Source organism: Hemibagrus wyckioides, linkage group LG04 (assembly GCF_019097595.1).
Source record: "Hemibagrus wyckioides isolate EC202008001 linkage group LG04, SWU_Hwy_1.0, whole genome shotgun sequence".
Taxonomy (NCBI): Eukaryota; Metazoa; Chordata; class Actinopteri; order Siluriformes; family Bagridae; genus Hemibagrus; species Hemibagrus wyckioides.
Genome location: NC_080713.1, coordinates 7271494 through 7286959, shown reverse-complemented (window position 1 = coordinate 7286959; position 15466 = coordinate 7271494). Strand labels below are relative to the sequence as shown.

General features: G+C 35.5%; 1 protein-coding gene across 4 annotated transcripts in view; it reads left to right on the top strand.

The window, feature by feature from the left end:
• The window catches only part of b3gat1a (beta-1,3-glucuronyltransferase 1 (glucuronosyltransferase P) a), a 118596-nt gene that overhangs the window by 1475 nt on the left and 101655 nt on the right, over positions 1-15466 (top strand). The window lies entirely within an intron of this gene.

Genomic DNA, 15466 nt, shown 5'->3' with positions numbered 1-15466 from the left:
GCCATTTATTCAGGGAAGCCCTTAACGCTTAAATATCACTGGAAAACACTGCGTAGCGTTGTTCGATAGCCAGAAGTTCGTGTCAGAATATTTCAAGCAACCCTTGGAAAACTTGGGAGAGAATTACTCATGATGTGCATCGATGCCATTAAGACTTCAGCGATTCCACACAAAACAGCTTTTCACTGAAAACAAGCATACATCTGTTTAAAGCAGATTTTGGGCGACCTAACCTATCCAGGTCAGTCTATTTCGTCTAATAATTATTTCATGACTTGTGTAAGGCATTTCAACAAAATATCTACTGCTGCCATCTTTTCTTTTTTAAATAATACAGCATACATTACAAACATCAGTACAGAAGCCTGCTATTGTATTTAGCATGCAGACCTGAGTCAAGTTGTTTCTCGTGAATGTGAGAGCCTAGCTGTCCATTTTTAGCCCGTCCTCTGGTCATGTATATGTCAGCGCATTGCCAAGAGGGCTTGTGTAATGTGCGGCTATGGAGCTTGTATTTCAACTTGCAAATGTTATCCAGGAGGCACATTCGCATGGCACATGAAGTCAAGAGTTGCTGTCATGCTTAGAAATTACACCTTGGGGGGTGGTCAAGAGTGTAGTGTGATCAAATAAAACAAGGAATAATTTCCCAGTGAGCTTTATAGTAAAACTGGATTTTATAAATCAAGCATGCGGCAGTATTCAGCAGCAAGATGTTTCTTCTAACAGGAAAATACACAAACAGATGTATGAAGAGGAGCTGCACTGGTATTGACTGCGATGTAGGAAACTTGTCAATGTAAGGTGCAGTGAGCAGAGACAGGATGCAAGTGTGCGAACTACGCAAGTACATACTGAGTTTACGCAATTGAATCTGGTGTCTGATCACTACACCTAACGTTAGCATGTTAATATGCTTTAGTGGGAGTGGGACTCCAAACACAGGATGCCAAAGGTAAACAAACATAATGTATAACCAGAAACTAGAAAAGAACTAGCCTGGATTCTGAACCCAGAGAATATTGAACTAGGATACACATCAGTCAAGACTTGGACTTAACAAAACAAACACACAATATGACAGCAAGTTTGTATCTACAAAGACAAACTAATTGAGGGCTTACACACAATAGCTGAACACAAGCAGATGACTTCGATGACACAGGATCAGTGTCGCAGTGACGATTGGTTATCATTGTTGATTCTATTATTTTTTTATTGTTGTTCAACATCTGCAAAACAACCCCTGTTATCACTTACATTTTAGCAGGTATAAACAATAATTTCATCACTGTTTCAAAAAAAAATAATAATTTATTGCAGCTTGTCATGATACTAACAAACTGCTAAACTTTTTTGCACTGAAGACTTTACTGTACTTTACTGAAAACAGAAAAATTAAAAAATATAAAAGCTTTTTTGGTACTAAAATATTACTACTGAAATGTTTTTTGTTCTTTTTTGTTTTTCAATATTTGCCCAAAATTTCCGTTTGTAAGGTGTTTACTGTGTCAATATTGGATTAGCCAGAGCGCATTCATAAAAAAACCTTGCAGCCTGACCTACTGTTCTAATTGTGCTATTATTAATAATTAAATTAAATTAAATTAAATTAAATTAAATTAAATTAAATTAAATTAAATTAAATTAAATTAAATTAAATTAAATTAAATTAAATTAAATTAAATTAAATAATCAACAACTTCTGGCCATTCAGAATTGAGCATTAAGCAGCATTATGGTATAATACTTTATTTTACATTAAGTTACCTGATGTAAATAATGACATAAATTATATTCAATAAAAAAAAGTTGATGCATGTGAAAATAATGTATTTTCTGGCATCAGATTTATTCTATAAAATGTGATATGCCATTTGTCATTGTATCAGCTAGCTTTATGTTATGTAATAGTGTATACTTGCCAATTATATTACTTCAGAAGATATTTACCAGGCAGAATGTTGGAGAAATTTGTTGTCGCTGCAACAGAACTGACACGGATAATATCATATCAACATGACAGTCATAATGATACACCAGATGGGTGAGTGACACAAGTAAATGTCAGGGAGATAAATAAAAATATATAAATAAATAAATACAAATCAGCAGTTGCTGTTTAACCTAACAACGAAGCCAATGACAGCCAAATTATTCTATGACACTTTTCTGGCTGACTTTCCCTCTTCTTTTTATTTGGAGAAAAGATTTGTGCTAACACGTGCCGCTTATGGCATCGCTATACTGTTTGGGTTCTGCTCCTATAAAACAGTTATGTGTTTCACGAGGGCCTTTGAATGTGCATGCTGTGAATATTAACCAGTGCAATTGTTCCCGGAGTGACACTACCATGAATGCATTATTCATCCGGTCCTATGCTGCCACTGAGAGTCACACTGACTCAGGGCAAGAGCAACCCTGTACCAGCCCTGAGAGCTCCACACACAGCCAAAGCCCCAGCATGCTCTCTTCAATGGTCAGCTAATGAACAGCTGAGAGGTGGAATAAGAGCTGAGGAAGAGAGGAGAAAGCAGGGAAACAGATTGCCAAGCCTCAGGCTGAGATCTTATTGTGGCTTCTTGAATTCTGCACTGCAGGGCTTCACTACTTGTGTTTGGCAGCTTTTTCTCCTGCTTATATTACTTGTGTGCTTACAATAACATACACAATGTCATCCTTGAACCATGATAATACCCCCAGGGACAGCAGCTGTTACTCTAGAAGAGTTCAGCTTATGATAGATAATATGGATGAAGGAGGTCAACTGGGGTTGCCAGATCATTTCCCCTTTGCATATGATTCCTATAGACTTGCTTTCCTACACAGTGTTCTTAATGACATTTGGCAGATGCACAGTCTGAGCATGAACCCTTATGTTTACTTATTTGCACTTCCTGGTTGTGTGACGTGGAGGTTATGAGTAAAAGGCGCAGAGGTCGTTTGTGTGCATGTATCTGTGTGTTCGATGACGGTTACAATCACAATCACAAACAAAATCCTATCTGTTATAGCATATAGGAATAACATGTAATGACAATGTGATGCATGTCTGTTTTACAAACCACAACATGACAGATAGATTAACTGACAAAAATAATTTTATACTGTGCAGCAATATTTTTTATTTTGTAAGAGGTTGAGCTAGAACTTAGTCCAACAGCTTTCCAACCCCCTCTCTCTCTCTCTCTATATATATACATACATACATATATATATATATGTATTTATGTATGTATGTATAAGTGATACCAGCAAGCAACAAAGCGACAGTGCAAATGCAATTTTCTCAATTCTATGCAAATATGATATGGTTCAGTAAAGCAACAAATCCAAATGACTAGCTCAAATGATTCCTTGAACCAATTCTATTAGTCCTATTAATTTTACAGTCTGTCTCCTTAGGGGGGTTAAAGACTTGTTATGCGAATATGTTACTCCACAGCACCAGGGGTCACCATCATTTGAGCACTTCTGTGTTACCTAACTCACCTGATTCCAATCACTTCCTTATTCAGGAATAACCCTACAGAAACTCTCGTTTCTGCTTAGTCTTTGAAAGACGATTTGCCTATTTTACTGAAATTCTGAGCTGTTTATTATTATTTTTTGGTCTCAGACCAAAAAAGTTTTTGCCTGCTTCTTTGGCTTAGTTCCCTGGTTGTCCTTGCATGTTTTTCTACAATTTAGTGCCATCATTTGATCCATAAACTCCCGCACCTGGACCAGACACATGTGTGATTGTTACACTTCTCCTTCCGTAAAAGCTTCCCCTGAAGTATATGACTAGCAAAGGCAAACAGAGCGAGTAAGCAGGCTGAGAGCACATTAAAACTGGGTGGTGTTGGTGCAGCAAATGTGCTCCTGTGGCAAAGAAAATTGAATGTGTGTTACCACAATTGTCAATTCACAATGCAATTTATTCAATGACTGCAGATGAGAATGTCACTGTGCTGCGCATCAACGATGACAATGACTCTCAGGCCCACAAAATATGCAGAAATTACCGGAAATAAATTGTAAGAGATGACCACGACTAAATGAACCACATGCCCTGAGGTCAAGTGAGACCTGGTTTAATATTCCAATGAGCACACTCGTTTGGCATTTCTTTGTCCGAAAACTCCCAGCCTGCTATACCATCAAAATATAATTAATCAACTATACAAGAAATCCAGGATTGCCCGATCCAACACAGAGAAGCCTGGTTGAGTTCTCAGCTGTCAGTAGCTTTACTACACTGCAGAATTAAAACAGCTTTATTTAGCATGCATATGAAAAAAGCACTCATAGTCGCTCTAGATTGGATAATAAGCAAATGACCTTTAAAAGCAATAAAATCTGCTGTTAGTCAACCTAATTCCGCTAAGTAGCGATCTTCCCTTGGGGCTGATTCTCAACATGCTCCCTATTTCAATTTGTCCCAACATTCCCAGTCCAGGACACGATTCACCATCCTGGTAACAGCCTTCAGGAAGCATTCAATTTGGTTTTCAGATCCTGTCTATTGCTAAATTCTTGACTGTGACCATTTTATCCACAAGATTCAGGTACACTCGTGTTTAATTCAAAGCTTACACATGTAGTATGAAACAGCGTTGGCAGAGCAAAGTGTCTGGCTCGGATGTTTTTTTATTGGCGAATAAGGGTTAAATGTTGATGCCGCATTTGTTATAACGAGGCTTAACTGGCATGTCATCGGCATATGTTCATTCCGAAGCAGAGTGATGTTTGTGTTTCACTAAACCTCATAGATGAGCGCTTTGTCGTCACACTTCACTGCTCCTAACCCACCAAAATCCGCAAACAAATAAAGCACCTTATGCATTATTCCTACTAATTCTGTTATCGGAATTTGTCATACCAACCCATCTGTGCACAACCAGCTGACAGACTTTATCTGTGCATGAGTTTTTCCTGATTTTCAGACACAATATTAACATAGCTTCATGGAATTCACACACAGGATTGTGGGATTGGCGACAATGCCCAACCTAATCTCCCAAGTGATGCAATCACCCTTTCATCAGGAGAAGTTTGAATACCGACAAATGCCCCAGCCATCCTGGCTAGGAATGCTGACATACTATCTATCTATCTCCCCTTTCAATCACTGGTCATTACTGACCATCTTTCATACTGCATCACAGAATATAGTATTGACAAATGCAGCCTTCTAACCGTAAAATTTTTTGCCTTTTTTTGTTGTTTTTCAGGATGATTAAAATGGCTCTTCATAGCACTATCATTAAAAAACATTACTCTGCAATTTATATTCCAGATGATGTGTTCAAATCTAGTCTAATGGCAGTCCGGTCCCATGAAAGAAACCGTAATTATGATGGAGAAAATTCAAATATCGAATTTGACTGAAACACAGCCTGAGGGTTAAGTGCACTACAAAAACAGTCCAATATCTCTGTGTCTAAAAAGATCAAATATGCAGTTGCTGCCTCTTGCCCTTGGCTTTAATTAACTGGTTAAAAAAAATCAGGACTTCCTACTCAACCTCAATCTGGCCTGCTTTCATTTACATAAGTAAGCACCTTCACAGTCAGCTAGAGACTTCGATACAGTCAGTGCAGCACAAATGTTAACAAGGAGAAACGTGAAGCGCAATTACTGCTTGGTCGGCGGAAATGTATCACTTGGAAGAGAATAATATTTTAATTTGGCTTAAACCATAGCACACAAATGACCAGTGTGTCATCCAATTCTAATGTGTGATATTAGTAACAGTAATTTACACAAATGATTTACACACTTCAGTGCTGACATTCCTTTATTAACATTTATTAAAAGCACGTGGATCCGGTGGCAAGTCACAGAGTAGGTCCACATTTGAATTGAGATGTGTTCAGTTCGATTCTGTCATTCTATCACTTTCAGATTTGAACAAGTTTATATTTGAAACGTTATATCATCATAGCTATTATTTATTTACTCGTGAAAGCTTTGAGTCACTTGGAAACCAGTTGCGGCTACTGAGTATGGTCGAATATGGACGATTATGGATTACTGTGGAAATTATTAGGAACCATGAAAGATGGCTTTGGAATTCTATTCAATTCAATTTATTTGTATAGCACCTTTAACAATGGACATTGTCTCAAAGCAGCTTTACAGAAGTATAGAAAAAATGATAAAGTTCATTATTCATTGTTGACTTCGCACTAATTCCTTCCTGACGAAAGCTGAACAGCAGTTCAAAGATGGCATGATATTCTCTAAGTGGTTCTATCACAGCAGTCCCCTGGGTCATGGCAGAAGCTGTAGTGAGCACCACCAAGCGATGAGACTCCAACCAGGAGTAGAACATCTGGATGGAACAGGCAGGTCCAGAAAGAAGAAGCAGTTACGCTGGAAACTCAGAACACTGGGAGCTGGGGAGTGGGATGTATAGACAGATAGACAGAGAGAGAAGAGAGAGAGAGAGAGAGAGAGAGAGAGAGAAATATGTAATGTAATTGATATGATTGTAATTGATATGATTCATTTTGCTATAATGGCTTAGGACTACAATTGCTTTGATAACACTTTTGACTCCATCAGTGAACAGTAGATAACTTCAACAAAACAGACTTCATAGTAAAAGCAGAACGAGTTTCCCGGTTAAACAAGTGATTGTTTAGACCATATAATAAACAGTTATAGAAAGGAAATGATTTATAATCGCACTGGTGTCACCCACATGAAGATGAGTTGCCTTTTGTGTCTGGTTCCTCTCAAGCTTTCTTCCTAATATCATCCCTGGGAGTTTTTTTCCTTTCCACTATCAACTCTGTCCTTCTCATTATAGATCAATTTCTAATGTAAAATTAATATCCTGAAATTATATATGTCTGTAGAGCTGCTTTGTGACAAGCTCCATTGTTAGATGTGCTATATACACAGGCATTCATTTGGAAAGATCTGTGTTATTAATATTCGAATAGTAATATTCATTTTAAATGATCAAAATATTGATTTAACAAATTGATCTTATGGTGAAATTCTATGGTATGTACATATTTGAATTCAGAATATAGAATATTTAAACTTTCTGTTCCTTTTTATGTAAAACAAAAGCAAAAATACAAAGAAAAAACCTTTTTTTTTGGATATCGAAGATATTGTGTGTGTGTGTTATACAATATCTTGTGTATTGTGTCTTATGTATTATATGATTTTTCCCATATTATCCAAATAATTTTTGCCATATTATCACCTTGTTCCATCCTGCAACACACCCGTAAACAGGTAATACTATTTCTACAAGCCTTGCTTACCCGATTTAGATATAGAGCTGAAATAGCACAAAAAAACCAAGCATTAAATGCCAGTAAAATCTTTCCTGAAACATGTTTTTATCTTTCAAATAATCCAAACTTTCTGTTGCTTGTAGTTAGCTAGTTCTATATTATTATTATTATTATTATTATTCAAGCCAAGCATGCCAACCCCTTCAGGACATAATATTCCACATTGCCATAGCTGGAGTGCTGAAATATTAAGCTATTAAGCCAGAAGACTCAGATGAACATTTTTACAGCAGAGCATTGCCAGATGTTCGCATTTCAGGCTCATCTACTGAACATCAGTGCCCTTGAAACAGCGGTCTGTCTCCGCGACTGAAACACGAGCCACCGGGTACAATTTGGTTAAGCGCTAGAAGGCGACTATTCACTGAGAAATGTTTTCTAAGCCAGGCTTGGTTTGTTCAATGTCTTGGACAGCCACTGCATTCGTAAATTATTCATTAAACACACTTTTACATTATTAATTAAATACATTATGCATGTACTGTACTTGGACTGGAAATTGTGCATTTCTACCGGCTTAATCTATGGATCACGGCTGTTAATGTCCTTATTAGATACAATAGAAACCCAAAAAAAATGGCTCATTTTATTAGAGGTGTAATTTAATTTATATTTTAGCATTGAATACATAGCTGGAAAGTCCATTTTTCTCTAGCTTTTATTTTTTCCTGGATCTAACATCTTCCCAAGTAAATCTGTCACCAGCATGATTGACCATGGTCTTACACACATTTCCTGTGATTGCAGCATCGCACTGAGAATTGCTTAAAGCACTTGCAGAACTCTATGGGAGTAAATTCAGTTCACTCATCCAGGACACATTCAATTCTAACAGACAGTCTATTTGTCTTATTTAAGCCATGCCATTTTGGCCCATAAGCAATTTTTTTACATTTGAGGAAGAAAAAAAAAAAAAGAAGGAAAGCAAGGGAATTCACTCATTCATTCCAGGGCAATGGCGCTGTTTATAGGAGCCATTGTAACACGCTGATGAAGTGAATAAACTATATTATATAAGGAATAAAATCTAACAGGTTTAGCTGCTAGACTGTCAAAGATGCACAGTTCCAATAACGAGTTGTCTTGAAGCGTTTTATTCCTTATATACCAAAGTACATTGCCAAGGGTTACTGTGGGAACTCAATTAAAATTTTTTTTCCATTTATATTTACATTTAATGTTCTGGAAAGCCCATGATCACTTACATTACAGCAGACCTAGACAGTCCTTTTCTCACTAGCCTCTTTTTTCTCTTTCTCTTACAGTTAAAGACAAAAATCCATACTGAAAACTTTATCATATAGCCATAGTTCTAAACATTTTTTAAGTAACAACACATGGTTTTAACTGTTTTAATTAATCAAGTCGTTTAAGTGGTTGTGTATTAGAAAGAGCGTAATAGCATGAACTTGTGCTTTGGCTCGCAGCCGAACAGAGCTGCTGTTATAAAAAAAAAATTACCAACACATTCTGATCTTTTAAAGAAAATACTAGAAATTCTATTACCTACAGAGAAACTTGGAAGAAAAAGTATGCAGCCGGGAGAGCGAGGAATGGATCCTAAATGTACACAATCTCAGTGTACTGACTATTAATTCATTTTTAAAATAAATTTTAATGCTTGGTATTTATGTATATATGTATATCAGCACGCTCATAGATAGATAGATAGATAGATAGATAGATAGATAGATAGATAGATAGATAGATGGATAGATAGATAGATAGATACTGTACTCATCCAAATGGGAAATTAACATAATTTAATATGAAGTTATTCAACTTCTAGCATATTATTCACTAAGTACTGTATGTGTAGTTTTCTGACAAGAGTGAGAAATGCAATTCTCAAGCTAATCTGCGTTGTGTTAGCGTTCAGTGGAAGGTATCTAAACCCAGTATAGATAGTTTTCAGACATGAAAAATTCTTCAGAATGGAGGGATTGGCTTTTTCTTAGTAAGATGACAAGCTGTGTATTTTTTATTTATTTATTTATGATCATGGCTAAAAGCAGATAAAAACAGTAAACATATCGGTCTTTAATTTGAAAGAATGCAAAATGATCTAAATCGCAGTGGCGTGAAAGGAATAAACAACTTGCTATACCCATAACTCTCGTTTATGTTCGGCTGCATCACACCATCATGTAACTGATTATTTTCAACAAAATGGACCATTGTGGTTTTTTACTTCAGACGTGATGTTTAAGTACGAGATGAATAACTGCAACTAAGCTACAATAATGCAAATAACTAACTGCGTGTATGTGGTGAACATAACACAAAGGAGGTCACCAATTATAGATGTACCACAGTGGAAGAAGGATGTTGTCTAATTCAATCTTACAGCGTAAACCTCCAATTCACATTATCTATATTTAACGAACCATTTATATAATTGTATAATGCAGGAAGCAGAATATAGTAACAATCATCGTTTTTAATCATCTATACCATGTCTTTTCGGAGGCGTTAAACGTGATTGCTCGGCTGAGTGGGGGATCCATGCAGATTTTCTCAGAGGAGAGCTTAGACAATGATGAAAGTAGTGAGGATGCTCTCTGTAATAGCAGTGTAAAAATGGGTTAGGAGAGACTTAAGAACATGGATCTTCGTGAGTTAATGCAGGAAGAACAGCGTGAGAGTGTGGAAACGATACTGCTTCATTTCAGTAGGACGCAGATGGCGTTCCGTAGGAACCTGAATGACTCAGACGTACTTATAGCTGTGTCATTTATTCCCTGGGTAATGCATACAGTTCCAACTTTTTTTTTTGTTGTTTTCTTTTTGAGCTGCAAATTGCTGACTGAGTTCCGTGATTTTTTCTATCCCTTCTTCATAGAATTCATCTATTAGCCATCGATATGGAAGGTGCAAGCATTTCCAAAATGTCGGCTGCAGCTTAATGAACAGCGGACAAATCCCATTAAAGTCCATCAGTTGCACAAATGATGTTTACACAAGAGCATTAAGCAGCTGCTGGTAATTTCTCTCCAGAGAGGTGAGGACTTTCTGTAGAGAGCATTAAGGGATTTGCAGTGTGAGTAACAGACCATGTGCATATCCATGGCGAACATTTCAGCACATTGTGTCATTGATCTCTTAATGACAGGGCAACATATTTCACCAGGATCTGCACTCACTGGCTTAGATCATAATTTGTTTCCTGAACATCAAGGACCTTCATTTTTATGTTGCTTTAAAGAAGGTACAGTTATGAAATAATAACCCTATTTATTGTATGTGGTGGTTAACTGATATATTAGAATCAGCCAGTGCAGACAGATTTGATGTTTAGAGATAAGATAAGATAAGATAAGATAAGATAAGATAAGATAAGATAAGATAAGATAAGATAAGATAAGATAAGATAAGATAGAACTTTATTAATCCTGAAATAATAAATAATAATAATAAAAATAAGTGAAATATAAATGAAAATTAAATGACATAATCTAGATATACAAATGTATTCAAAAGTACCAAAGGTGCCAGGAAACTAAGAACATATTGCACATAATATGATATTGCAACATGGAATATTAACATAAATATTAACAAATTAAATATTAAAGTACATTAATGTATGGAAGCATTTCAGAATTTAAATATAAATAATATAAAAGTATTTAATTCCAATATTAAACACTATTTGTATTGACTGCTTTCAGAATATTGGCACTTGAATTCATTGATACGAAACTGTAGATGTATTTTTATATTTACATTACTAAATGCTACATAAATAATTCATGCTAAATAAGTAAATGAATAAACAAATAAGTAAATAAATAAATAAATAAATAAATAATTTAATTATTAATAATAATTAAAATGTTTTTGATATATATAATTTAAATACTTAAATATTATTAATAATTCAAACAATCAACTTCACTGTAGTATAAGCTGAATTATATTTTTTCTGTAGGAAGCATGTCTATAAGTCTCCTCACCACTAACTGCTTCAAAAAAAATAAAATAAATAAAAATAAATAAATAAATAAATAAATAAATAAATAAATAAATAATATTGTCTGAAAGTATTAGAACAACAAGGGTAATTCTTTTTTTTTTTTTTTTTTTTCTGAAAACATTTTGTTCGAGATGATCAATAAAAATTTCAGCTGTCATTTCCTGGGTTTTTTTGTGAACATTTGTTGCTGGCATTCCAATACTTTTCTTTTGAAAAGAATTGCTGTAATAGTCCATTTAGTCCATCTTTTAGTCCATCTTTTATTTCTAAATGGAGGCCTACTACTTACAATGCTACTCTATGTAATGAAATACAATACAAGCGTTACCAAATACTAATAAGGGATGATGTAGTAAAGTCTAAGGCAAAATTTCTATTAAAATATTAGGATGTCTAAGATTTTATCCAGCACTATATATACATGTGTATATATTTTATGTATTCTACCTACATAAATAGTGGAAAAATATTAAAAACTAATTCTACTAGGAGAAAGTTAGACTGCTTAAAAAGTTGATCATCCTAATGATGCAAATAGAAAATAAATGAGTCCTCTTTTATATTAAGCACATTGACTAAAAAACCTGCTAATTGGAAAGCCCAGGCTTTGAGAGCCAGATGTCGTGTCATGGTTTTGGGAGCTGTGTAGTGCTCTTACTGACAAGTAGACTACTGTAGAGCTTCTTCTAGCTGTAAAAGAGAATGACAGACTGTATTCCACCACACTGGCTCCATAAATCACACTGACTCCGTGAATGCACAACAACGAGGATGAAAGTCTGAAGTGCCACATTGGTCTGCCAGTTATCCTCCTGTCTCAGCATCATTATGAAAGAAGCAGCCATTCTTCGTCTCTTGATCCGTGTGGATTAAGAGAGTTAGTGTGTGTGTGTATGCCTCGCATAACCAATTACTGCTCCATGGTTTCTGCTGATTTTAAGATGGTAAACTGGTCTGAGTGCTGCACAAAGCAGAAGGATGACAATGTGGCTCACTCCATGTGATTTACTGAAGAATATTGAATAACGTATTTGTTGCATATTTCGTCGTCCCCCACTGTTTCAAAATTCTAGTTTTCATCAGAGCTGTATTTTTTTTCACGCTAAGGCTTTGGGATAGTGCTCAGGTCATGAATTCAAATCCCAGCACTGTTAATCTTGATCAAACCCTTAATGCCGCTACTGCTCATTTTGAAAAGAAAGGAATTTGTAAATGGTCAGGTTGAATTAAAGAAACAAAAATTTTGCATAAACGCATGTAATGTGACGTGCATAATTCTGATAAGCAAAACAGGAAGACTGTAAAAAGAACATGTTTGTCTTGAGTGTGTACAAGCAATTAGGTAAGTTACTGTAGGTAAGTAAGTGAGAGCTATTAGGTATGCAGGGATAATTAAACAAGTATGTAAATAAAATTAAGTAAGTAAGTAACAGCGAGTAACTAAGCATAGTTAATTGCTTAAGTAAAGGTATGATAAGTAAGATTAATTAACTAAGTTGTTGTTGTTTTTAAGGCTGCTCCCTGTTAAGGGTCGCCACAGTGGATCATTTGATCCGTATCTTTGGTTTTTACACAGGTTTTATGCCAGATACCCTTCCTGATTTTATCTCAGCTTGGGTCCAGCACTGAGAGTTAGCCCCCGAGTGGCTGGGTCAGTTCCCTGCCCAGAAAAATGAACTCTGACTGTGGAGGTGAGAGCAAAGGATAATTAACTAAGGAATAGGAGGTAATTTGGTAAGAGTAGGTAACTGAGGAAGAAATTAACCCTCCTGTTATCCTCACATGTTTTGCCTTTGACCACAGCAGTTTAAACCTCCAGAATATAATTTTACCCAGGTTTTTTGTCAGGTAAGTTATGTTTCTTTGTTAACTGCCTAAATAGCTTTTTAATAACATCATAATCCAAACCCACCTAACACCCCATTCCTCTAAACACCTAGAATTTCTACTGGATGACTATAGAAAAATTTACCATACAAACCACCATGAAATCTCACTGATTGACCAATCAAATTGTACAGAAAGGTATATATTTTTTTGTTTTTAATGGTTTTATTTTATTTCTAAGTAGCAGTATTTCTATTATCAAGGATAGTATACATGTCTTTTTCTCAGCGTCTCAATGAAATGATGTTTTCCCCAGTGAATTCTTTCATTGGTTCTCGCAATAACAAAGGTATGTTTATGTTAGGTTAGGGCCCTAAAGCCAGAGTAATGTTCTTAAAAATGATAAAATTGATTGTTAATGTGACCTCAATATTATCCAAAACAACCAAAGCAGATGAATGTATTTTTATGTGTTTTATATACAGCTAAAACAGCCGGGGCTTAAATTGACCCCAAGGAACACTGATGCCACAAAATGTGTCCAGGACACTAAAAACATATTATCATGGTAATTTTATGCTTACTTCGTTGTGCCCATTAAATTAGGAAAAGTCATTAAATAAATCAAAAAATATTCATTTAAAAAAAATAATTTATAAAAAATTATATATATATATTTAGAGACATTAAACATTGAATGGGGTCAAATTGACTCCAAGAAATCACACATACACATTCAATATATAGTACACTCAACTATTCCCAAAGACTGTGGAATAAAAATATACTCTGAACTTTGATTTAAAAACCGACCCAGAAGAAAAGGTATGTCTGAGATTTACTGATCGAATGATCCTGAGCTTCAGGATGAAGACATGGAAAGCACAACCACCTTTCTGTTTTAGACAAGATGAGGCAGCAGAAGTTGTGTGGTAGATGTTAAAGGTCCAAAAGCGATACAGATCCAAAGCATATTTCCAATGCAACAGGGAGGCCAGTTCATTAAAACCAGATCTTCTTTTTGCAAACAAATACTTGTCACATCAGCATCTTTAGGTTTGTACTATCTTAAAGAGTCAATGATATTCTGTTGTATTGTACAGCATCAGCACACTTTACCCAAAGCAAATCACTGTGGAATGCTATTAACTTGAGGGAGTGATGTGCCGCCCACTTGAAAAGTGCTGACCCATGAGACAAAAGTTGACTCTCATATCATCTTTCTTGTAGACAGCCTGTTCTTTTCAGCGTGAAGCACTATTTATCATGCCAACATGTATAATAGCTTTTTTTTTTTTTCAAATATGCTAATGCCGTAGAGTTATGTTTATAGTCTTTTTACATTATTTATTTGACATTCAGCTGATAAATAGTTTTTACGGTTGCCATATGATGCAACTTTATAATGGAATAGCCATTAGGCAGTGCGCAGTGCAATAAATGAATTTTTACCTTTCTTGTGTGTGAATTGCAAGTAGAAGAGACTCATTAGTCACAGCAGTAAATAAAAAAAAAAGCAATGAAAGATGAGTAGATGTAACAAAAGTGATATCGATCATTGTGAAATTAGGCACAAAGGATTAAAACTGTAAAGGATTGTTGCACAGTGACTGTAGTCTTTCTGCTGTCCAGGAAAATGCCTCACTGAATTCTGCATAAATCTTATAATAGAGTTATGACACCTGTAAATTTCCATTTGGGATGAATAAAGTATCTATATATCTATCTATCTATGTTGTGAAGGAGTATACAGTATTACTGTTACTGTTAGTATACAGTAGTTCTGGAATGCTGTAGCTTAGTATACAGTAGTTCAGGAATGGCGTAGCTTAGTATACAGTAGTTCTGGAATGATGTAGCTTAGTATACAGTAGTTCTGGAATGATGTAGCTTAGTATACAGTAGTTCTGGAATGCTGTAGCTTAGTGTACAGTAGTTCTGGAATGATGTAGCTTAGTATACAGTAGTTCTGGAATGCTGTAGCTTAGTATACAGTAGTTCTGGAATGCTGTAGCTTAGTATACAGTAGTTCAGGAATGGTGTAGCTTAGTATACAGTAGTTCTGGAATGTTGTAGCTTAGTATACAGTAGTTCTGGAATGATGTAGCTTAGTATACAGTAGTTCAGGAATGGTGTAGCTTAGTATACAGTAGTTCTGGAATGATGTAGCTTAGTATACAGAAGTTCTGGAATGCTGTAGCTTAGTATACAGTAGTTCAGGAATGGTGTAGCTTAGTATACAGTAGTTCTGGAATGATGTAGCTTAGTATACAGTAGTTCTGGAATGCTGTAGCTTAGTATACAGTAGTTCTGGAATGCTGTAGCTTAGTATACAGTAGTTCTGGAATGCTGTAGCTTAGTA